Source organism: Myotis daubentonii, chromosome 2, assembly GCF_963259705.1.
Source record: "Myotis daubentonii chromosome 2, mMyoDau2.1, whole genome shotgun sequence".
Classification (NCBI taxonomy): domain Eukaryota; kingdom Metazoa; phylum Chordata; class Mammalia; order Chiroptera; family Vespertilionidae; genus Myotis; species Myotis daubentonii.
This window is the reverse complement of record NC_081841.1, coordinates 5,394,069-5,418,404: the sequence shown is the minus strand read 5'-3', so window position 1 is coordinate 5,418,404 and position 24,336 is coordinate 5,394,069. Positions and strand designations below refer to the sequence as shown.

The 24,336-nt window shown below is 45.3% G+C and overlaps 1 long non-coding RNA gene across 5 annotated transcripts in view; it reads right to left on the bottom strand.

Moving 5' to 3' along the window:
* The window catches only part of LOC132226936 (uncharacterized), a 72,092-nt gene extending 54,017 nt beyond the window's left edge, over positions 1–18,075 (bottom strand). For 2 of the 5 annotated variants that reach the window (XR_009451091.1, XR_009451090.1), the window contains exon 1: positions 16,992–18,072. This is a non-coding gene — a long non-coding RNA (uncharacterized LOC132226936). Of the gene's footprint in view, positions 1–16,991 lie in introns of all 5 variants that reach the window. The other 3 variants (XR_009451089.1, XR_009451087.1, XR_009451088.1) reach the window with 3 other exon arrangements.
* Between the last annotated feature and the right edge of the window lie 6,261 nt (positions 18,076–24,336).

Sequence of the window (24,336 nt, the reverse complement as noted above, 5' to 3'; positions counted from 1 at the left end):
TAACCTGGCCAGTATGGCTCAGTTGATTGAAAAGTTGCCCATTGAGCTCAGCCTGCATGGGCTTAGACCTATGAACCAGGAGGTCAAGGTTTGATTCCTGGTCAGGGCACATGCCCACGCTGCGGGCTCAATCCCCAGTGTGGGAGGTGCAGGAGGCAGCCAATAAATGATTCTTTCATCATTCATGTTTCTACCTCTCTCTCCCTCTCCCTTCCTCTCTGAAAACAATAAAACATATATATCTATATATATAAAAGCCTAAGCGACCATTTGACTGGTAGCTACGATGCGCACTGACCACCAGGGGGCAGACGCTCAATGCACAGGCATGGAAACATGAACAGGGTCGCCTAAGACCATCAGAAAACACATATATAATTACATATTGTTTTTGTGATTAATCACTATGCTTTAATTATGTTCAATTTGTAACAATGAAAATACATCCTGCATATTAGATATTTACATTACGATTTATAACAGTAGCAAAATTACAGTTATGAAGTAGCAATGAAAATAATTTTATGGTTGGGGGTCACCACAACATGAGGAACTGTATTAAAGGGTCATGGCATTAGGAAGGTTGAGAACCACTGAATTAACCAAAGATCTTATGTGCATACTAGAGGCCCAGTGCACAGATTTGTGTACCTGTGGAGTCCCTCGGCCTGGCCTGCGGGGATCGGGCCGAAACTGGCTCTCCGACATCCCCCGAGGGATCCTGGAATGCAAGAGGGCACAGGCCAGGCCAAGGGACTCCACTGGTCACAAATCCGTGCACAAGGCCTCTAGTATATACATTAAAAAAAAAGAAAAGTTGCCAGTTCAATTCCCGGTCAGGGCACACACCCAGGTTGTAGGCTTGATCTTCCACATGGGGTGTGCAGGAGGCAGCTGATCAATGTTTCACTCTCACATCTATGTTTCTCTCTCTTCATCTCCTTTCCTCTCTCTCTAAAAATCAGTAAAAATATATTAAAACAAAAAAATAGGAGCAGGCGGGCAGTTCAGTGCAGTTTGCAGGAGAGCCCCCTGTGTAGAAATGGCTGTGGCCCTCCTTGGTAGGTAGCTTCTTTCTCAGGGTCCACAAAATGAAACAATGACTGAAAGTAAAGTACTTAGTACATAGTAGGTGTTCAACAAACTGCATTAAAATCTTTGTGGAAATGAGGCAGAATAGAACCAGTTAGATAAAAAGAAAGAGAAATGAGATACTACTTCCCAAACTCCAGAAGCGAGGATGGCCCTGCCTCAAGGTTGCATGCTTCTATCACAGCACTCGCCCTGTTCCACACCTACATTTCTGTGTCCCACCGGACTCACCTGTGCTTTCAAACACTGTGTCTGGTGCAGGGACACTCACTCGCCATTTGGAGAATGCAGGAAACATGCAGGTGTTTTGTAAAGTGACTGTAGGACAAATCATATAAACGCTGCAAATGAATGAATCCGTGTGGGCTCTCTAGTTGGGAACCAGACGATTACAGACAAGGATGACGTTTACTGACAGTACTATACTAAAGCAGCTCATTTTCTTGTTGTCATTAAAACAGTGATATTAAACATGTTCTAAAAAAAAAAAATACTCCTACATGCCAAGTACTGTTGGTGCTGAGGATACAGCAATAAACCAAGTCTCCTCTCCTGGTAGGGATTATCATCTAGTGTAAGGAGACAGATGACAAATACATGTCAAGTGGTGATAAGTCCTGTGGAGAAAGTGAAGCAGGAAAAAGGGAATGCCTGGGATTGAGGAGTAAGGTGGCTTTTTTATATATGATGGTCTCTCTAATAAGGAGACATCTGAGCAAAGATCTGAAAAAAATGAGGAACTAAACCATATGAAGATCCAGGGAGAGAGTATTTCAGGCAGAGGAAATGGCAAGCGTGAAGACCTGGTATGATCCAGGAATAGGAAGGAATCCAATGGGATTGCAGCAGAGTAGGCAAGGGTGAGAGTGGTAGACCATGAAACTGACTCTGGAAGCAGATCATAAAATCTATAATCTGTGGAGGGCAGATTATAGGAAATCAAGGGCAGAAGCAGGGAGTCCAGTTCAAAGGAAACTACTGCATCATGCAAGCAAGAAATAATAATGATGGTATGTCAGCTATATGTCAACTTGGTTAGGCTATAGTCCCGTTATTCAACACTAAGTGTTGCTGTGAAGGTATTTTGTAGATGTGATTAACATTCATAATCAGTTGACTTTAAGTAAAGGTGATTATTCTAGATGATCTAAGTGGGCCTGATTCAACCAGTTAAAAACACCTGGGCGGTATGGTTCAGTGATTAGAGCATCAGCCCAAGCACTGAGGGTTGCAGGTTCGATTCCCAATCCAGGGCATGTACCTCAGTTGCAGGTTTGATCCCCAGCCCCAACCATGGCTCAATCAATGTGTTTCTCGCACATTACTCACATTAATCTTTCCCTTTCTCTCTCTCTCCCCCTCCCTCTCTCCCTTCCCTTCTACTCTCTCTTAAAAAGAGAAATGGAAAAAATATCCTTGGGTGAGGATTAACAAAAAAATATATGCCCACCCCAGCGTGTTCATTGCAGCATTATTTACAATGGCCAGACTTGGAAACTACCTAAGTGTCCACCATTGCATGAGTGGATAAAGAAAAAGTGACACACACGGAACATTATTCAGCCATATAAAAGAATGAACTCTTGCAACAACATGGATGGACTTTGAGGGCAATAGCTAAGTGAAATAAATCAGACAAAGAAAGGCAAATAATGATCTCATATGTGGAATCTAAAAAAAAACTGAGATCACAGATACAATAAATGGATTGGTAGTTACCAGGGATGGGAGGTGGTGGGATAGACAAAATGGGTGAAAAGGGTCAAAATGTACAATTTTCCAAATATAAAATAAATAAGTAATGAGACTGCAATGTACAGCATGGTGTCCATACTTAATAATACTGTATTGCAAATTTAAAAGTTGCTAAGAGAGTAAAACTTGTAAGTTCTCATCATATGATGAAATTTTTGGACTTTTGAACTGATAATATTTAGCTGAGATCTTAGCTTTAGGTGATCCTGCAAGGTGTTGAGACTTTGGAGAATGTTGAGATAGGATGAATGTATTTTGCATGTGGGACAGATGTGAATCTTCAGGGGCCAAAGGGCAGACTGTGGTAGACTGAAAAATGGCACCCTAAAAGATGTTCATATCCTCATCCCTGAAACCTGTGAACGTTACCATAGATGATAAAGAAAAAAAAGAGGTTGTGGGTCTTTGTCGATGTGAGAGAAACACATTGATTGGTTACACTGGGCTGGGATTGAGCCTGTAATTGAGATTATCCTGGACTGAGTTGGTAAGCCCTAAATGTAATCACATGTCTTTATAAAAAGGAGGTAGAAAAGACTTGTCAAACACAGAGGAGGAGATATGCAGAGAGATTTTAAAATGCTGGTTAGCCTGGAAGACTGAAGTGATACTGCCAGAAGCAAAGGAATGCACAGCCATCAGAAGCTGGAAGATGTGCCCTAGCCCGTTTGGCTCAGTGGCTAGAGCATCAGCCCCAACAACTGAAGGGTGGCAGGTTCGATTCTGGTCAAGGGCATGTACCTCAGTTACAGGCTCAATCCCAGCCCCAGAGTAACCAACCAATGTGTCTTTCTCACATCAACGTTTCTCTCTCTCTCTATCCCTGGCTCCCTCCCTTCCACTCTCTCTAAAGATCAATGGGAAAATATCTTCGGGTGAGGATTAACAACAACAACAACAAAAAAAAGCAGCAGCAGCTAGAAAATGCAATAAACAGACTCTCCCCTAATGACTCTGGAAGGACAGCTGTCACCTTGATTTTGGTCCAGTGGATTTCAGTTATTTGGCCTTCAGAACTGTAAGAGAATAAATATGATTGTTTAAGCCACCAAATTTGTAGTACTTTATTATAGTAGCCAAACAAATACTGACTAGCTTAGACAAGGATGATTATAGTGGAGGTTGTAAGAAGTAATCAGATTATGGGTATATTTAGAAGGTATATCTAACAGAGTTTGCTGATGAATTAGATATGAAATAGGAAAGAAAGAGAAGATGAATTTTAAGTTCTTGCTGAATAACTACGAGAGTTACCATTTTACTAAGCTAGGGACAACCCACTGGCTCAGCAACATGAAATCAGTGGTGGCCTCACTGAAATCTGTTTTGTAGAATTTGGGCTCAACACCAGATATAATCTATCTATATATATAAAAGCCTAAGCAACCGTTAGACCATTCAACCAGTAGCTATGACATGCACTGACCATGAGGGGCAGACGCTCAATGCACAGGAATGGAAACATGGAAGAGACTGATGAATCTCAGAGGGAAGGGGGTAGAGGGAAGGGTGGGAAGAGATTAACCAAAGATCTTATATGCATACTAGAGGCCCAGTGCACTAATTCATGCACCAGTGGGGTCCCTCAGCCTGGCCTCCGGGGATAGGCCTGAAACCGGCTCTCCAACATCCCCTGAGGGATCCCAGATTGTGAGAGGGCCCAGGCCAGGCCAAGGGACCCCACAGGTGCACGAATCCGTGCATCGGGCCTCTAGTAAGGTTAGAAAGTCCAAAGCACTATGATGTTAGCTATATATATAAAAGCTTAAGCCACCCTTACACTGGTCAACTGAACAACAGCTCAACTGGTTGTTATGACGCACACTGACCACCAGGTGGCAGACTCTCGATGCAGAATCTGCCCCCTAGTGGTCAGTGTGCTCCCACAGCCAACCTCCCAAGGCCAGCCAACCTCCCACAGTCCCTCCCCCCAGCCACCAACCCTGCCCCAATCGTGACTGGGCAAGACAGTCCCGATCAGTCCTGATCATTGGACTGGCCAGGCCAAGGGACCTGACCTGTGCACGAATTCGTGCACCAGGCCTCTAGTAGTATTATAAGTTACTTTGAATATTTCTCTGCTCTCTTTCTGGTTATTATTTACTCATTGTCCTTCCCTTTATCTAGCTCTAATCTTTCTTTTTTCTGGCTCTAATCTTTAATAGACTAAAATTCAAGTAACAAGTTAATTAATTCTCAAGTGGGCCAAAGAAAATAAATTCAGTACACTGTCCTTTAGGCAAGGAAGGAGAGGATAAAGAGAAAGAGTGGGTCACTTTCATTCATTTGACAAGTATTTATTGAACATCTATTATGCCATGGCAACACTATGCTGGACACTGGGAATGTAGCAGTGAAGAAACAGACGTGGTCCTTGGCCTCATGAAACTTATAAGGAAAACATAAAATAATTACACAATTGTTTAGCTGCAATTTAGCTAGAGCTACAAAAGAAAAATTCTGGGGGCTCAGAAAATGAGCATGCAAAGAATGCCTATTATGTGCTAAATACTTTACATGTGATTTTATTTACCTCACCACTATCCTATGAGGAAATAGAGATGCACAAAGATTAATTCCCTTGCCCAAGATCACAGAGCCAGTGAGCAGTAGAGCCAGGACTGAAAACAGGTGCATTCAACTCCAAAACACATCACTATCTCCAAACAGTAGAGAAATCTACCATGCTTTAAATCTACTATGTTTTTGTTTTTATACAAAACAAATAAGTCTTCAGAAGAGATAAAGAGGGTCATGCAGGTAAAATTTTGAGGATCCCTGTTCTAGAAAGAGTTTTCTGAACTCACTTGATGAAGGTGAATTTTGGAAGGTATTCAAAATCCCTTAACACTCTCCAAATAGAACAAAAGGTTACACTATAATTAACTCAGTTTTATTTAGGCATCCAACAGGTTATTAAACATGTTGAAAATAAAATGTCATGAATAATTTATCCAAATTGTACAGATCATGCCCAGTTTTCATACAAACAATTCTTCTAGGTTCATCTTCAGAATCAGCTTTCAGGTAAAAGTAAAAAATATGTTTTTTTAAATAGTAAGGTCAATTATGTTACAGAGTAACTAACTTAGGAAAATGATTAAATAATCGTTTGACTCAAAGTACACACAGATTCCTGATAGATATACAAATGAACCACACCACGATCTTCTACTGGGTAAAAAATAAATACATATATTTAAAATTTATTTAATTTCAAATAATCATTAGCCCATAATCTCATTATATTCTAGATTCCCTATTCCCATTCCAGACTCTCCCAACCTCTTGAAAAAAATCTGAACACAAGGAAACATTAACAAAATGTGAAATGATTCACTGAATCTATAAAATAGAATTTAAAATACCAACATATCTTTGCCTTCAATGCCAGGGCATTCACCTGGAATGTTAGAATTAAAGAGTGAAGACTACCCAGCTGGCATGGCTCAGTGGTTGAGCGCTGACCTATGAACCAGGAAGTCACAATTCAATTCCCAGTCAGGGCACATGCCCAGGTTGAAAGCTCTAGGGGGCATTCAGGAGGTAGCCAATCCATGATTCTCTCTCATCATTTATGTTTCTATCTCTCTCTCCCTTCCTCTCTGAAATCAATAAAAAAATATTTTTAAATAAAAATAAGAATTAAAGGCTCCTGGAGGGAAGCTTTAGTTCAAGTGATTTTTCATTAAAAGTGTATCAAGAAGCCCGGGCTGGTTGGTTCAGTTGGTTGAACGTTAGCCTATGTACCAAAAGGTTGCAGGTTCTATTCCTAATCAGGGCACATACCTAGGTTTCAGATTCTAGCCCAGGTCGGGGCACTTACAGGAGGCATCTCTCTCCCGCTTCCTGTCCCTTCTCCTCTCTCTAGAAATCAATGAACATGTCCTCAGGTGACAATTTTTTTTAAAAAGTGAAGGGTGTCAAGAATAAGAAAGAAAGCAGCCCTTATTTTTCATTCCTAAATTGTTTCCCCATCTCTACCTCTTAAAGGAAAGGCAAGACACCAGATATAAGGCAAATTTTAAAAGACTACTTTAAATATATCCATCATATAACAAAATATAAAATCAACAATAAAGCCAGTTTCAAAACCATGATAATATCACACTCATATCAAAATGCGATATGGTGTGTCCTAAGGTATAAGGAGAGGACAACTTTCCAAGTTCCTGTAAATTTTGCGGTAGTGAAAATATGTACAAATTCACCACAATTAAGAGACTTTGCCATCACTTACACCATTTACAGATAATGGAACACTGACAAAAAAATTTTTAATTTGGACATTATAGTATGCCCTTATTTAGTAAGTATTTATTGAGCAATTCCAGGAATGGCAACAAGATACAAATAAGGAAAGAATATTTTTATTACTACCATAAAGAATTCTCAGTATACTGACATTTTTCATCAATTATGCAAAAGAAAGTGAACAAGAACAGACATTTACTAGTGGCAAAATTAGGCACTTCATATTCCTTAATGTAGGGAGTCAGTATCTTTTAACTCAAAGACAGACGTGGGTTCAAATCCTCAGTGTGATCTTCCTAAATTAGTTCATCTCTCCAAGCTTCACTTACCTCATCTGCAAAATGATACTACTACATATTTCACAGAGCTGGTGCAGGTTAATAAGGTAGCACCATGATGATGACACTGTTACTTCCCTTTACAGTTCCCCATAATCCTTATAACAACCTCATGCTGTAAGAATTATTAACTCCATTTTACAGATCAGGAAATTGAGTCACCAAATGTTAAGGAGTGAGCCTATGGTTACACAGCTAACAACTGTCAGAACCTAACTCTGTTCGTGCCCTTAAACTTGACATGTTACCTCCCTAGTTTTTTTACTCTATCATACTAGGGAATTTAGAATTTTTTTCAAATTACACCCATTATAATTTTAAATTTAAAACCAAAGTCACATGTAGTCAATAATATTGTGATGCCGAAACCGGTTTGGCTCAGTGGATAGAGCGTCGGCCTGCAGACTGAAAGGTCCCAGGTTCGATTCCGGTCAAGGGCATGTACCTGGGTTGCGGGCATATCCCCAGTGGGAGATGTGCAGGAGGCAGCTGATCGATGTTTCTCTCTCATCAATGTTTCTAACTCTCTATCTCTCTCCCTTTCTCTCTGTAAAAAATCAATAAAATATATTAAAAAGTAATAATAATAATATTGTGATAAGTTTGCATGGTGACAGATGATTACTAGAATTACTGGGGTGATCACATTGTAAGGTATAAAAATGTCAAATCACCATTATTGTACACATAAAACTAACGTAATATTGTATATCAACTATACTTAAGTTAAAAAATTTTAAAGAACCAAACTCACCCATAATTCTCATAATTTTAGAGGTCAAAAACCTATAAATAGCCCACCTGCAAATTCAGTACAAATAGAGGATACACTCCAGATTTCAAAATGAGCTATTCAAATTATTCATTACTAGAGGCTCGATGCACGAAATTTGTTCAAGGGCCTTGGCCCTGGCCCCTGCCTGCCACAGCCGTGGCCGGGGGCCTCTGCCTGCTATGGCTTTATCCGGAAGGATGGAAGGATGTCTGGAAGGACACCCAGTCTAATTAGCATATTACGCTTTAATTATTATAGATCAGCATTCATCTATACAAGGAATGATTTCTAAATTCATATGAACAAGCATGAGTGAGAAAGTAAATTAAACAGATATACCACAAAAATGAAAATATGGTATCTAAAGGAAAGAAAAACTTTTTACAACACTCAGTCTTGGAAAGATTCTGCAAATGTTTTATTATTGCTATGTGAGCCAGCCTTAAATACAGAGTGAAGAGCTAATCCAGGCTCAGCCATGAGACTGTTGTGGAATCTCAAACCATTTAATTTCTCAATGCCTTCGTTCAACTAAACAATGACAATTGGACTTGACTCACTGAATCACAGAACTGAAGAAAATGTAAGCAATTAGCTTCACCCAATGCACTCTGGCAAATCACTCAATTTCTGATTCAACACCTCAGTGACATGGAGTTCAATGATCTTTCCTCTTCATAGAAGTGATATAGTATTTTTAAGAATGTCTGAAGATTGTCTTGTGACTTAGTCACAAAAATCCTCCTTCTAGGTATTTTTACTGTGGGTCCTAGGTTCCAACCCTAAGCTCTTTTGAAGCATATGCATCTGTAAGTACTGCTAGCTAAATCCATTGAAGCACATGCCTCTGTAAGTACTGCTTCTAGCGCAGTGGTTCTCAACCTTGGCTGCACATTAGAATCACCTGGGAATCTTTTCAAAATCCTGATTTCTGGGCCTCATCCTCCAGAAATTCTGTTTCTTTGTTACTAATGTTGTGGCCCCACCCCATAACAAAGAAACAGAATTTCCAGAGGATTAGGCCCAGAAATCAGGATTTTAAAAAGATTCCCAGGTGATTCTAATGTGCAGCCAAGGTTGAGAACCACTGTTCTAGCAGATAGAGGGCCCAGTAATATAAAGAGGCCCAAGAGGATATGCTATGCCCTCAACAAGCAACTGTGCATTTCCTGAGGTCTTGTTTTAATTATGAAGTTCAGCTAAGTGAAATTATTGGTTCACTCTACTTTGTGAAATAAAAATTATTAGAGATAGGTAGGTACTTGAACTGAAAAAACTGATACTGAAGCAGCAATGACTGACATTTAAATGCCTCTTTCTGAATACTCACATCACTCTACATCCATTCATCTCTGAATCCAACTTCATTCACTCATATTCTATGCTACTACCAAAAATTAATAATGATGATAGTGATGCATGTAAGCTGTTCTAAGGATTTGGCATAATTTTAACTTATTTGATTCTCACGGCAGCAATATAAAGCAGGCAGCATTATTATCCCCATTTTACAATTAGTAAGTCACTGAGAAGATAAAAGTAGACCCCTGGCTTGTGTGGCTCAGTTGGTTGAGCGTCATCCCACGCACCAGAAGGTTGTAGGTTTGATTCCAGGTCACGGCACATGTGGGATGCAGGCTCAATACCCATTGGGGAGCATGCAGAAGTGGCCCATATATAAAATAAAAATATATTTTTTTAAAATAGCAAGAGTATCATAGTCATAAACCCAAGATCACACAACTAGCAAGTGGTGGAGCCACAATTCGAACCCAGGAAGTCTAGTACTTATGCTCTTAACTTCTTGCACTCTACAACTGCTTGTTTATCATTCTGATAAGTTACTGTTCTCTTCAATACTGAAGAAAAATTACTCCACCCTCACCTTATACACAGAGATCAAATATTTGTTCTTAGTGTAAATGCTGACCTAGAATACTTAAAATAAATGACTCTAATTCAGTGTTCACATCCACATATTAGCTGACCATGTGGAAGGCACACAGTAGCACTCAATAAATATTTGTAAATATCTGTTAAAAGAATTAAATCTTTCTCAATTCCCTCATCTCCCCAACAGTAACCTTTCTCTCCTCTGATACCTTCTTTCCCCTCACCTAGCATTTTGTACCTTCTTCCAGCACTTATTTTTCTACTAGTGGGCTGGTGCATGAAATTCATGCACATTAAAAGGGAATTAGAGGAAATATTTTAATATTGTTATTTGCCCTTTCTCTATAATAGAAGTGTCAGAGATGAAAAAAATTAGTAAAATGTATACTAATCTTCCTCCTGTCAGTGTCTGGGGCACACCACAGGACCCAGAGTCAAGTCCCCGCCCACCCACATGCACCTCGAAATCATGCGAGACCCAGACCGGCTGGCCCCATCCCCGTCAAGCCCCACTGGGCAGGGGGGCACAGCCTCAGGTCCCTCAGCCCAGCGCTGGGCAGGGGGCACAGCCTCAGGTCCCCCATCAAGCCCCACTGGGTAGGCGGCGCACCCTCAGAGCCCCCATCAAGCCCTGCCGGGCAGGGGGGTGCAGCCTCAGGTCCCCTGTCAAGCCTTGCCGGGTAGGGGGCGCAGCCTCAGGGCCCCCATCAAGCCCTGCTGGTTGGGGGGGAGGGGTGCAGCCTCAGGTCCCCTGACCCGGTGCCAGGTGGGGGGTGCAGCCTCAGGTCCACTGGCGTACCCTCAAGTCCCCCGGCCCAGCACCAGGGACGCGACCTCAGGTCCCCCAGCCTGACACCATGTAGCCTCAGGTCCCTGCTGATCGCTTGTTACGGGTTGTTACGGGAACCCTGCCTCTGCTGTTAGTGCAGCCATCTTGTGTTACGGGAACCCTGCCTGCACTGTGGGTGCATCCATCTTGTGATGGAGTGAGGGTCAATTTACATATTACCTCTTTATTATATAGGATTCTACCCACTGAGGTAGTCAGCCTCCAAGACAGCCCCTAATGATCCTCACCTCCTTGTATTCACATCCCTGTGTACTCCCTTCCCACATTTGTGACCAACAGAATACTGGAGAAAAGATGGTATGTGACTGCTGCACCTAAATCATAAAAGTCAATGCAACTTGGTCTCTTGGATTATTTGCTCTGTAGGAAATCAGCTGCCCTGCCATGCAGGCATTCAAGTAGCTCTACAAAGAGGCCCACATGGAGAACTGAGACCTCCCACCAACAGCCTATACCAACTTGTCAGCCATGTGAGTAGCCACCTTGGAAAATGATCTGCCAGCCTTAATCAAAACTTCAGATGACTGTAACCCTAGATGACATATTACTGCAATCTTTTCAGAGACCCTGAGTCTGAACCACTCAGCCAACCTACTCCCAAATTCCTGACTCACAAAAACTGTGAGAGATGTTTACTGTTGTCTTAAATACTAACTTTTGTGGTAAGTTATTACACAACAATAGATAGCTAGCACACTATTCTGTGAAACTGTAAGATCCTGGAGAGCAGAGACTGCTTCCTTGATTCTTAAAACTCCAATAAGGCCTTAGAAATAACCAGAGCTGCCCTGGCCCATTTGGCTCAGTGGTTGGAGCATCCACCCATCAAGGGATCTCGGGTTCGATTCCCAGTCAAAGGCATGTATCTTGGTTGCAGATTTGATCCCCTGGCTCTGGCTCAGAGTGAGTGGGGAAGGCAACCAATAGATATGTCTCTCTCACATCAATGTTTCTCTCTCTCTCTTCCCCCACCTCATCCCTCCATTCTACTCTTCTGAAAATCAATGAAAAAAATATCCTCAGGTGATGATTAAAAAGAAAAAAAAAAGAAAGAACCACTGCCTATCCTTGTTGAATTGTCAGTCAATTATCTGTCATTTGTACAATAATTTGTACAATTATTTGTCACTTTCTGCTTCTCAGTGTCAGTGGGCCATTCCCTTTGTTCAATGTTCCTTTTCTTACCAAATTAATCCATTTGTAAATTACTCCCCATACCTATAATCTTTAATCTATCAATGTCTTCCCTTTTCCCTTTCAAAGACCTTCTGAAATATAATCTATACAAAGTTTTTTCAGCAGACTAAAACATTCCATATTATGTCTATCGATTCTAACTATCAATCCTAGTATTTATACTCATAAACACACTACTCACTGTAAATATACATTTGTTCATGCTCATCTTTTACTCAACAAATATTACTAAGCATCTATTATGTCCCAAGATTTGCTCTGTGGAACTTACAGAGTTAGTATATGTCCTTGCCACAGGGATCTCTCTAAACATCCTACATAATAAACAGGTAATATGCAAATGGTCATTACAACGTGACACGTAATGACCAAACAGGAGGGCAGGGCAGCGAGCTACGAGCAGCAGAGAACTCTAGGAGGGTGGGGCAGCAGGCGGAGAGCTACAGGAGGGCAGGGCAGCAAGCTACCAGCAGCGGTGGGCTGGGCAGCCAGGTGAGGCAAGCAGCAGCGAGCTACTTGCACATGGATTCGTGTGCAGGGCCACTAGTAATACAATAATCTTTGTTAATATGGCTTCAAAATTCTAATTTCCCCTTTGTAAAAATTAATTATTCAAAACTACTTTACCCCATTCACTGTCTTTTTAGTTGGTTATGTCTGATATACTTTACTTTGTATAGTTAAATATTTAAACTGCAGTCTCAAGGAAAGTCTATATCGGTTTAATAACTGTGTCAAGTGCTCCATATAGAACCTATATGTATCAATCAATGTCTTTCATTTTTATTGAATCTTTCTATAGGTCACACTTTTTACCAAATGCCACACTTATAAGCATAAAATAAATACCATTTGATAAAGACAGCCTTCATCCTATCCTATCTATATAATAAAAACCCAGTGACTGTAATTCCGTAACAACCAAAGACCGGTAACCAGGAGGCTGCATGTGCAGCAAGGTGTGCGCAGGTGAGCGGGGTGTGTGTGCGGTGAGGCATGCGCGGGTGAGGCTGCATGCACAGCGAGGCGCATGCAGGTAGGCAGGGACTTGACTCTGGGTCTCGCAGCACCGGCGGGATTCAGAGGAGTCCCACAGTGCAGCAGGGTCCGGGGTCCCAGGTCTCGCACAATTTCCCACGGGTCTGGGTCTTGCACAATTTCGCATGCTGGGTCACTAGTATAAAATAAAAGCCCAGTGACAGAACAGCGGAATGACCAGAACAATGGGTCGACCAGTCGCTATAATACACACTGACCACCGGGGGTAGATGCTCAACTCAGGAGCTGCCCCTGGTGGTCAGTGTGCTCCCAGTAGGAGCGCCGTATTGCTGACCAGGATGAGCAGCGTTCCCACAGCGGGAGCAGCCACTCAGCTAACCGGAATGAGCGGCACTCCCACAGCTGGCCAATCCCCGCAGGCCACGCCCCCCCACCAGTGCATGAATCTGGTGCACCGGGCCTCTAGTTTATTATACAAGCTTTATCAATTCTAAATAAAATATTAACATTTCACAGAATGTAATTTGTCACATATGTAATAAAATGACATATGTAGGAAGAACTTTCTCACCTCATTTGTATTTACTTCTATAAAGCAGAGTGTTAAAAGGGAAAGAGAATACTACAATTTTAAGACAGATTCAAGTTCTTGCTCTGTCACTAACCAAAGACAAATTATTTAATTATCCTGAGCCTCAGTTTCCCTATCCTGAAGTGGAGATAAATTCCAACTCATAGGGTTGTTGTGAGGATTAAGTAACACACTAAAAATCTAACTTAATGCCTGTTACACAGTGGACATCAAGGAATGTCATTTACCTTCCCCTTCCCTAGGACTTACACCTGTGGTCAGAAGAGTATCAGGAAATCTTTCCAAGTTCAGTTACTTCTGTTTGGAATGATCTTCCTATGATTCATGGAGTTAACATTCAGCTCAAACACCATCTGCTCTTTGAAATCCAAAGGAAAAACTCCCTTGACTCTCCCATACAATTCTGGGCTTGTACTTACTAATAGAGTTTATTTCAGTGTGTGACAATTATCTGTCACTTTCTGCTTCTCCCACTAGACTAGTGATGGCAAACCTGTGACACGCGTGTCAGAGGTGACACGCGAACTCATTTTTTTGGTTGATTTTTCTTTGTTAAATGGCATTTAAATATATAAAATAAATATCAAAAATATAAATCTTTGTTTTACTATGGTTGCAAATATCAAAAAAATGTGTATATGTGACATGGCACCAGAGTTAAGTTAGGGTTTTTCAAAATGCTGACACGCCGAGCTCAAAAGGTTTGCCATCACTGCATTAGACTGTGAGCTCCTCACCATCAGGGACCATATCTCACTTATCTTGATCTTAGTTTTTAGAAAAACACCTGGCACTTTACAAGCATGGAACAAAAGTTTGTTGAATGAATAAACAAATGAATGAATGAAGTCATTACTTAAGTAAGGAGTGCCCATAATTACTACTGGGTGACCCAAACTTTATATTTTTGCCCTTTATGGACTGAGATGTTTTTTACTTCTTTTGAATCTCTTCCTCATACCACTCAGCAGTGTACTATGGACATGTAAAGTCTGCAATAAATACTTTTGGATTATGGGATTCATATTACTCTTCCATCTTACAATTTTACTCTAAATTTAAAAATTATCCTAACGCATAGGACTTTTGGAAGCCGTGTTAAACAGGGTCTCTTCAACAGTTCTTGCAAATGCTAGAACTAAACTACAGCCACTTTTTCTTTACATGTGTTTTTGAAAAAAGTAGTAATGGTTTCTTTCTAAATTGTTTCATTAAGAAACTAAGTATCATGAAGCCCTTTGATTCACTACGAAAAATGCAAATGACAACAGGCAAAACAGTTTAATAACTTTCAGCCAAAGGTTCCCCACCCTGCAGTCACAGGGCTGCGGACCAGCTGGCTGTACCACATCACCCCTGGGAGGTGGCTGCTTTTCAAAAGTAAAACTGGCTAAGTAAGATTTGGAGGGTGGGGTTTTTGTTTTTTTTGGGGAGGGGGGGGTGTCTTTTAAATGTTTTAAAACACACAAATTTAACTTCTATTGAAAATAAAGGTTATGTTATAGACTTTGGTTTCAGGTAGAAAAGATCTGGAAAAGATCTCAAAAACTAGCACCTTGGGGAAAGTTCAGACAGCTTATGGATTTCAGAGTATGTAAAAACACATGAAGCTAGGTGTGATTTCATATTACATTTAAGTGATGTATTTCACATTCCTGTATGTACACGCTTCCTGCCAAGTAGGGGCTGGTAAGCAGTTAACTGTCCACCAACTGCTCTGTACTTACGCTACATAATAGTGAAAAAACAGAAAGATATTCTGACAAAGCCAAGTTGGGCAGGTGCTTAAATATAAACTGACCTCTCTTTTGGGATCAAGTACAAGGAGGGAGAGAGAAACATGGATGTAAGAGATAAACATCCATCAGTTGCCTCCAGTACTCGCCCCCAACCAGGTATGTGGCCTAACTAGAACCGAACCTGCAACCTTTTGGTAAACAGGACGATACTCAACCGAGCCAACCAGCCACGGCTGAAAAAATATCTATTTTTTGGACTCTGTATGCCACGCCCGGATTGGAACTGGGCACGGGTAAAGCTGAGGGGGTCGCCCAAAGCCGCAGCCGGTAGCTCAGGGGTCTGAGCCCCATCTTGGTCCTCAGCGTTCTGCCAGTTTCTTGGCCGCCCCGCCCCCCAGTTCCGGCGGGGAAGCCCCAACCTCCAGACCCTACAGCTCCCTACAGGGCAGTTGGTGACCGGGTTGGAGACCTTGAATGTAAATCAACATCCTGGTGGTGAGGCCGGAGTAGTCCAGTCCATCCATATCTACCTGAAGTGCTTAGCAACAAAGCAAACGTGGTGTGAAAAATGCATACATACACACAAATTGGTCTACCATTCATTCTCAATTTACAACCCCATGTGATAGGCATTATCCCCATTTTTCTAATTAAAAAAAAAATATATATATATATATATATAGTAGTGATTTCAGAGAGGAAGGGAGAGGGGGAGAGAGAGTGAGAGAGACATCAATAATGAGAGAGTATCGTGGATCAGCTGCCTCCTGCACGCCCCACACTGGGAACCGAGCCCGCCACCAGGGCATGTGCCCTGACCGGGAATCGAACCCTGACCTCCTGGTCCATAGGTCCAGGCGCAACCACTGAGCCACGCCACCCGGGCCCCACTTTTCTAATGAAGAAACTGAGGCCCAAGAGGACACAGGTGGCAAAGGGCAGGCTCGAACCCCTGACTGGAAAGCTCCAGCCCAGACACTCCAGGACCAATGCTTTCTTATGGCACCGGCCAGGGTGGGGTTGTCATCAGTGCCCGGACAGGCAGGCGCTTGGTTAGAGGGTCAAGTTCTCGGCCGGCAAGTTCCCATCTGCCGGAGCCTTGACACCTGGAGGCGCTCGGGTGGCTAAACAGGCACCAACAAGCCCAGGTGAGCCTCCCTCGCTGGGAATCCCGGGTTTGCACACGGTCTCGGGGAAAGCGCCGGACACCCAGTCCCTGCAGTCACCACGCTCCCGGGGCGCCGCATGGGCGGGGACCTCGGTGTCTCCCCACCAGCGCTGCCCGGCCGGGCAGCGCACAGGTGCACGACCGCGCCCCGCGCCCCCCGCCCGGGCCTGGAGAGGCGAAGAGAAGCGGCGGGGGCGACGGACCCGGCTGGGGGTAGGGGGCGCGGCCGGCCCGGCGCGAACCCCCGAGGGCGCGCGCGGCGGGGCGCTGAGGAGAAAGGATGCTCCGGCGGGGCGGGGCCGCGGTGGGGGAGGGGTCCCTGGCCGGACTCTCACTCACCGCCTCGCTCTCCTCCCGGCCCGAGCTCCGCGGCGGTCCCCGCTCCGGCTCTCACCGCGCGCGTCTCCTCACGAGGCTCAACGTCCCGCGAAGACGCGCGGAGCTGCGGAGAAGCCCGCACAAGCGGAGGGTGTGTAGCCAGCGGAGCCTAGGAGATGGGGAAGGTGGGACGGCCGTTCTCGCCGCCACCGCGGACACCACAGACACGGTCGCCGCCGGCTCCTCTCAGCCACGGAAGCTGCAGACCCTCCCACCACACCCGCCTCCCGCCTTCCACGCCGCCCGCTGGAGGAGTGATAGCGGCACTGGCCAATCAGAGGCCGCGTGCAGGCCGGCCGGCGGGCCGAGGGGCGAGCGAGGAAGGGAGGGGCGCGAGGGAGAGGAGGACGGCGGCGGGACTTCCTGTGACTGACGGCCCGGAGCAGCCAATGGGAAGCGGGGAGATGACCTCATCGCCGAGGGAAGTCTGGAACTGGAGGAGCTAGGGCGAGGAGGTGGGAGGAGGTCCGCGCCGAGCCGGGGCGGAACGCTGGGGCCTTAAAGAAGCCGCAGGCCATTGGTCACCCTGTCCAGCGAAGGGCGGCGGACTCGGCTGGACCTCGTAAAGTTGCCAATGGGCCAATGCCACGAGCTCTTCTACCGCATTAATCCTCCTGACCCTGTTCCGACCCTTCTAAAGGGCTGAAAGGTCCCGCCGGGGACTCGTAAGTCGATTACTTCACTTTCACGCTTCCCAAAAGGATACACAATAAATTTCGCTCTGGCCGGGAGCCCTGAATTCCCGTTACCGCTCCCGCCCCACGAGGCCCGTCGTCTGAGTCAGGGTACCCACCCTCCGGTAAAAAGCGAGGCTGCTGACACCTCCCTACACCTCCCTACCTGCCTGGAATGTTGAGATCATCCACAGCGAAAGTGCTTTGGGCTTCGAGAAGGAAAAGGGGCCGAATGAACCCAGAAGCTCGTCTTAGGAGATTCCAGGAAGAGCATCTGCAAAGGGGAGGGCTGCACCAGATGACTCTGGGCGCTTGCAGTTCTAAAATTCCAAAATGCGGGTGTCCTGCTCTTTCTGGCACCCGCGGGTGTAGCGAAGGTGTGTGTGTATGTGTGTGTGTGTGTGTGTGTGTGTGTGTGTGTGTGTGCACTGCATTAGGCACAGAGCCCACACATGGACCTGGTTCGTAACTTCAACGAGGAGAAAGAATGCAGGCGAACAGGGAGAGAGAAACAAGTAAAGCAAGGTCCGCCGCGGTAAGTGCCTTGGTGGAGGCGGACGTTTGCTCCCCATGCCCTCCCTCTGGGACGGAGCCCAGAAAAGGAGAAATAACGTCAACTTGGCAGGGTGGAAAAGAGGGGGAAGAGCTTTCCTGAAGCTTCCTGGGGATGGTGTCACCAGGCTGGGTTGGAGAAAGGAGCAACGGTACTAGAGCAGCGGTTCTCAACCTGTGGGTCGCATCCCCTTTGGGGGTCGAACGACCCTTTCACAGGGGTCACCTAAGACCATCGGAAAACACATATATAATTACATATTGCTTTTGTGATTAATCACTATGCTTCAATTATGTTCAATTTGTCACAATGAAATTGGGGGTCACCACAACATGAGGGACTGTATTAAAGGGTCGCGGTGGTAGGAAGGTGGAGAACCACTGAACTAGAGGAAGAAGAGGCTAGCGCATTCTTCCAGGCTTCAGGAGGAGCAGTGTGAAGGTGCAGAGACCGAAAGGGGGCAACTCATTCTACATTCCAGGGTAAATTCTTACTATAATTCCCTGTTCTCCCCCAGTGGTCTCCAGGGACTGCCCATTGGTGCAATTCTCTGAAGAAGGAAGGGGAAGTGTGCCTCCTCACTCCCTCCAACAGCTGCAAAGGCCACGGTGGCCCTGGGTATTCCCAGTTATTCATCTGCTAGAGGCCCAGTGCAGGAAACTCATGCCCGGGTAGGGTCCCTAGGCCTGGCCAGTGATCAGGGCCAATCAGATTCCCCGCCTCCTCGCCTTCTCCTTCCCTCCTCCCTCAGCAACCCCACTGGGCTGCTGGTCGCCCACCATGTTCCTCGCCACCCCCTGGTAGTCTGCGCACGTCAAAGCGAGCGATCAAACTCCCAGTTGAACTCCTGAGGAGACACCTTGCATATTAGCTATACACACACACACACACACACTAGAGGCCTGGTGCAGGATTCATGCACTAGTGGGTGGCATGGCCTGCGGGGATCGGCCCGCTGTGGGAGTGCTGCCAAGCAGCTGTGGACCCACCCTCTGAGCAGCTGCTGAATGAGAAAATTAGTCCGAGCTGATATTCCAGGGTAATGTCTTGGATAAAGGCGTGTTCTGTGTCCTGGAGGAACCTAGTGGAGAGCTTTACACCCCAAAGCCACTCGGTGAATGTCCTTGATGTGTGATGCCAGGTGGGTGACACCATCGGGGATGTTCAGGACAGCCGCTTCAGGATCCTCAGCCATCAGGACAGCCTCCCCGGGGGGTGGTCCACAGTCACATCCCCTCTTGCCATCCGCCTATGCCAGCTCCCTGCGCTCTTTCTAGAACACACCTTAGAGGGCCTGCATCAGCTGGTGGGGTCAGGCCAGAGTCTGGATTGTCTCAGGTATTTGATAGGTGCAGAGACTGGGCCTCACCCTGGGCCTGGTAGCAGCTGCTCCCACTGTGGGAGTGCACTGACCACCAGGGGGCAGCTCCTGTGTTGAGGGCATGTCATAGTGACTGGTCGACCAGTCGTTCTGGTGATTCTGCTGTATTTTATTTTATTTATTTATTTATTTTTTTACAGAGAGGAAGGGAGAAGGATAGAGAGTTAGAAACATCGATGAGAGAGAAACATCGATCAGCCGCCTCCTGCACATCTCCCACTGGGGATGTGCCCGCAACCCAGGCACATGCCCTTGACCGGAATCGAACCTGGGACCCTTCAGTCCGCAGGCCGACGCTCTATCCACTGAGCCAAACCGGTTTCGGCCCCTGGGCTTTTTTATATATAGATCGGTCAGCTTCAAGTTCAGTACCACGTGGCGGTCAGACTCTTTGAGTTGAGCAGGATTCTCGTGACCCCTCAGTCACACACCTTCCCCCACGGCAAGAATCCTTCCACAAAAGTCAAGTCCTGATGAAATTATTTATTCAACATTATTCAGCATTTCTTGAGTAAGATATGTAGGGGGTAAGATGAAATAGTCACGGCCCTGACACTTTCACCAAACTGGGGAAAGTTAAAGAGCATACGGAGGTGACTATAAAGGCAGGAGCAAGGACGATGGGCCAGGTACAGAAACTCACCAGGGCATGCCTAGCAAGGGGCAAAACTGGAAAAACAAGAACCTGGCCTCCAGGGTAACCTACCCTCCGCTAGCATCTCATTGGTCATGCAGTCTGGACCTCCGATCTTCCATATCACTGATCGGGCAGTTTAGACCCCCTGACCTTTTCCTCCCTGAAGATAACATCCAGGCCTCAGTTGTATTTCAGCTCCAGGCCCAGAAAAGCAGCAAAACCAGACAAGTGACTCCTCGGCTGCCTCAGGACCAGCATTAACTAATGACCCGCTGCCCTGGCACCTGACCAATCAGTGGAGACCAGGACCCTGAAACAGCACACCTGGAGAGCTGATGGATATTCTATTAAGAACCTTCCCTGAGAGCTCCCCTAAGATTTCCACCTGCAAGAGAGATAGATATACTCATGACAAAGAACCCAGAGCACATTTCCCTCCAAGGAGCTCACCCAGGCCATTCCCTTCCCTTTCACCTTCCCCCGCAGGCACGTATCCCCTAACCCAGTGATGGCGAACCTGTGACACGCGTGTCAGAGGTGACATGCGAACTCATTTTTTTGGTTGATTTTTCTTTGTTAAATAGCATTTAAATATATAAAATAAATCTCAAAAATATAAGTCTTTGTTTTACTATGGTTGCAAATATCAAAAAATGTCTATATGTGACACGGCACCAGAGTTAAGTTAGGGTTTTTCAAAATGCTGACACGCCGAGCTCAAAAGGTTCGCCATCACTGCCCTAACCTCTAAGGCAGGGGTCCTCAAACTTTTTAAACAGGGGGCCAGTTCACTGTCCCTCAGACCGTTGGAGGGCCGGACTATAGTTAAAAAAAAAAACAACAAAAAAAACCTATGAACAGATTCCTATGCACACTGCACATATCTTATTTTGAAGTAAAAAAACAAAATGGGAACAAAGACAATGTTTGTATTTGCATGTGGCCCGCGGGCCGTAGTTTGAGGACCCCTGCTCTAAGGGACCTCCTGAGACTGCAACCAGTGGCACAATGGGCAGTGGCAGCTCATCCAGAGCTTACCCCCTGCACCTGTCTCCAAGGCTCCTTTCTCTCTGGTATAGCCCTTCCTTTTGGATGTCCCCATCTCCCATCCCCCTTTCCTTAAATACATTCAGTTGTATTTTATCACCATCTGAGATGGCTATTTAGCCTGCCAGAGAACCACTACCTTAACCTTTCACCAAGAGTCATGACTACCAAGAGGGTGCAGAAGTACACCTCAGAAAAAGTACTGCTGGTTGGAATGATTGGGGTAGGGCAGATTTCCCCAGGATAAAACCCAGGTGTAGCTTTCCAGATAGAGTGTACCTAGACACAGCCTTCGTGAAAAAGCCCAGGTCAGAAGGAAGCAGACGTGTATTTTATTAGTCGTGGGAAGAGGGGTATGCCCATTTACAGCCTCTCAGACATGGCAAACTCACCACTCAAATATGCCTGTTTTTGTTGTTGTTTTTTTAAAATATATGTTTATTGAGTTCAAAGAGAGGAAGGGAGAAGGAGAGAGATAGAAATATCAATGATGAGAGAGAATCATCTCTCAGTTGCCTCCTGCACATTCCCTACCGGGGATAAAGCCAGCAACCCAGGCATGTGCCCTGACTGGGAATCAAACTGTGACCTCCTGGTTCATGGGCCGACACTCAACCACTGAACCACACTGGCCAAGCGGCCTGTTCTTTTTGTTTGTTTGTTTTGGACGATTTATGTTGTATAGATTTTGTGTAAACACACATGTCTATATTGTGTATTTATAAAGTGTTTGTATATATTTCTTGTGGATGATTTGCCTTTCTCTTATCTCTGACCCTCGATCCTAATGTTTTCCCCAAAAGCTTCACAGAGCATGTCTAATTCCACATCATCCTGACAACATTCCAAATATTGGAAGCTGACGATTATGCCCTTTCACACCCCCTCTACCCATCTCTCCAATCAATGGGGATAAAGTCCCTTTTTCTTGCCACCGTTCGTTCCTCAGAGGATGGTTTCCATAAGCCTCACTGTCTTGATGACATCTTCCAGTTTGTCAGGTTCTACCAAGCACATGTGTTATTTTTATCCTTCCAGCAAATGTTCCCTTTCTCCTGGTAAGGGGAGCCTGATTTTCTCTGGGGAACCACTCCTCCCCACTCTCTGACTTCACTACTCATTTTTCCCGTGGGGAGGACGGGCCCCCGGTCTTAACCAACCAAAGCGTTGTTCTCCCTTCCCATCACCAACATCTACAGTGAGTGATTTGGGGAAAGGTCTGAGACCCAAGGCAATCCAATCAGAATGGTTCCTGGAACCTTTGGTGAAACTACTGGGACAGAGAAATTCCCTTCGCCCTGGGGCTGCTGAGCTGTCTGGCTCTGCACCTGGAGCTCACAGAGAGGGCCATGGGAAAGAACCTGCTCAAGGACAAGGCCAATATGAAAACCAACTCTCAGAGCCGAGACACAGATAAAGGCCTCGAGGGGTAATAACTTTGTTTGAGAACCTGAATCCAACCATTTTCTGACTATTTGATTTTGTAGGTCTCTGAGGTCAGGGTTCGTAGAAACACAGAGAGGCCATTTGCCGAGGGAGGAAAGGCCTCTAAGGGAGGAAGTTGAGCAGACAAGGGAAAGTGAAAGAGCGAAGCAAGGCTCGGCCTGATCTCACCTTGGCCGGACCCGCAGTGGAGAGTTCTGGAGCGTAAACCACACACACCACAGAGTTATCCCTCCGTGTGTTCCCCAGAATCAGTCCGCCATTGGCTATGAGCCACGAAGGGGTTAAGGTCGCCAAAGCTGCTCCCTTCAGCTAAGGGCGAATCTCTGGAATTTCAGGCACTCAGCTGCCAACACTCACAGCAGCTGGGGAATGGGTGCACTGGCCTATGAAAGAGAACTGGGAGGGGCACCGTTTGAGTCTATCAATCAAATGGGCCGATACTTTCCCTTTCCAGTTGAGTTTTTGTTCCTTGAGCCCCAAATGTGACTCCATAAAATACTCAGGTGCGATCTGACCACCACAGAGTACAAAGAGACTGTGGCCAAACAAAAACACACACACACACACACACACACACAAACACACGCACAAAAAACCCACAAGAGACCCTGGCCTTCCTTGGCCTCCCTACATCCATGCGTACACTAGGTGATGGCATTAGCAAATTTAGCAGCTCCAACGGACTTTATAACCAATCCTTTCCACCCCTTACGGCCAGAGCTTTCCCCACACAAACTGATACTAAGCCAAATTCACTCTTTCATGAATGTCAATAGGTTCTTTAACACAAATGTGGGATTTTCAGTTTAAAAAATATATATTTTATTGATTTTTTACAGAGAGGAAGGGAGAGAGACAGAGAGCCAGAAACATAGATGAGAGAGAAACATTGATCAGCTGCCTCCCCCACATCTCCCACTGGGGATGTGCCCACAACCCAGGTACACGCCCCTGACCGGAATCGAACCCGGGACCTTTCAGTCCGCAGGCCGACGCTCTATCCACTGAGCCAAACCAGTTTCGGCAGGATTTTCAGTTTAACCCTGCTAATAACTAGCTGTCGTTTTGTCCATGTCCATCTTTTGCTGCAACTTGCTATAAACACGTGCTGATTTGATTCTGTCACCTAAATGGCTGCCACTTCTAGTTTTGTTGCTGTTGCTGAAAGGGGCAGACCCAATGATGGGAACCTTCAGCAGATCGCTGGGGCCTGATCTCCCCTCCTTCCAACCTGCTAATCCATCCTCCAGAAAAACTTAACTTCTCCTGCTCTTTTCCTCTGTCTCTCTTCCTGGGGAATCTCTCCAAAGATCTTTCCCGGGACCTGACCACTGCTGTCCTCAGCAAATCCTGCTCTTCCCTGTTTCCTCTGGTGCCTTTGTTCAGGTTGGTCCCTCTGTCTAAATGTCTTCTCTTTTTGATCTGTTCACATCCCAGCTCACATCCCACTCCGCCATCATTTCTCCAGACCAAATAGGAAAACCTTCTCGGACCATCCCCAGCTCCTACTGTGCCAAGCACAACACGGGCACCCTAAATGCATTTATTATCTTATTTCATCTTTTTAC